The sequence below is a fragment of the Meleagris gallopavo genome, chromosome 5, assembly GCF_000146605.3.
Source record: "Meleagris gallopavo isolate NT-WF06-2002-E0010 breed Aviagen turkey brand Nicholas breeding stock chromosome 5, Turkey_5.1, whole genome shotgun sequence".
Classification (NCBI taxonomy): domain Eukaryota; kingdom Metazoa; phylum Chordata; class Aves; order Galliformes; family Phasianidae; genus Meleagris; species Meleagris gallopavo.
The window spans coordinates 16,079,064-16,080,486 of NC_015015.2; positions in this window are offsets into that span (position 1 = coordinate 16,079,064).

The following is a 1,423-nucleotide window of genomic DNA, read 5'->3' on the forward strand; positions in this document are numbered from 1 at the left end:
AACTCAAAAAACTCAAAAAAAAAAAAAAAGAGAGAGGGAAGGAGAAACTTAAGATATTGAAAACTATGGAGAATATTGTTAGCATTAAAAGGTAGATTTCTCATTTGGTTAAAGCTTCTGACAAAATAATCTAACAAAGGGAGAATTCTAAAAGTACTCTGCAGTAGAGCTCTGTTCAAGGGTAAGAACTGCTGAAAGTTACCTTGACAGGTGTCTGCTGGACAAAAGCAAAGTTAAAATCAGAAATTTTCTAAATGAAATAAATACAGAAAACTGTCTTAGTACTGTACTGTAAGCAGTTCATATTTATAATTCCTGCACACGTGTAATACTTTTAACCTTGTATATAAGCTATGAAGTAAGTACTGCTGTCATTTTGGTGTGGGCAAAGTCACCCATTCCTCGTCTTGAACTACTGAGCATCTCAGGTGCAGATTTGACAGTGCAGTTTCTTCAGTACAGCTGCTAGCTAAACAGGATAGCTTTTGTGAGTCTTGAAAATCATTAAATTGTCTTGTACTTTGATCTCAAGTCTTTCAGATGTTCACAGTTTAATAAGTTAGCAGACCTAGCAATGGTCAGTTCTTTTTAACTGACACCTCTTGAGCTTTTCTGTCACCTTTTAATTCAGCAGTGAAGATGGCCAGTATTCTGCTTTTTAGCAGAACCAGTTTGATTGTAGTCTTGGGAAACTAGCCGGTCTCTTGAGCCTCGAGGAGGCTACAGCCTCAGAAGAACCACTGTAGACACTTTTGCTTGTTTGTAGGTGGATCTTTTCCAAGAATATCTGTTCCAGAGTCTTAAAGGAGAAATAAAAAGTATAAAAACTCTGGAAGTATATAAAGAGCTATTGCAGTTTGAAGCTTTTTCTTATGTACAAATAATACAACTTTTTCCATTCACACCATGATTTTAGGTACTATAAGCAATAAATACACTATTGAGAAGTCATGTAATGACCTGATGCTATCAATGCAATTTTCTTTTCCTCGGGTACTTAGCAGGATGAATTAATTGGTTGTTATTTGAGGGACAGACTCATTTTCACTCAGGACCAAAATTTCTATCTTTTTTTTTAATGTTCTTGAAATGTCTTAAGAATATGTAGAATATAAAGCAATGTACCAAGTTTCTTTTACTGCATTGTAACACTTTCATTTTCTATTATAGATGGAAATAAAGTACACGTGTGTTGCTTTTCCCTGACATTTTGTAGTCTCACAGTAAATTTGATTATGGATTTTCCGTCACTGAGATGTACTCAGAACAAGAAAACAAATCTCAGAAATATATATATATATATATATATATATACTGAGTTTGTGGTATTAATATCCCTAAGGTGTTTCACTCTTCTTCCTATTGGTAGGCTTCACTTTGGTCTGGCATTGGTGGTAATTAATTATTACCTGAAGTTCTTGGC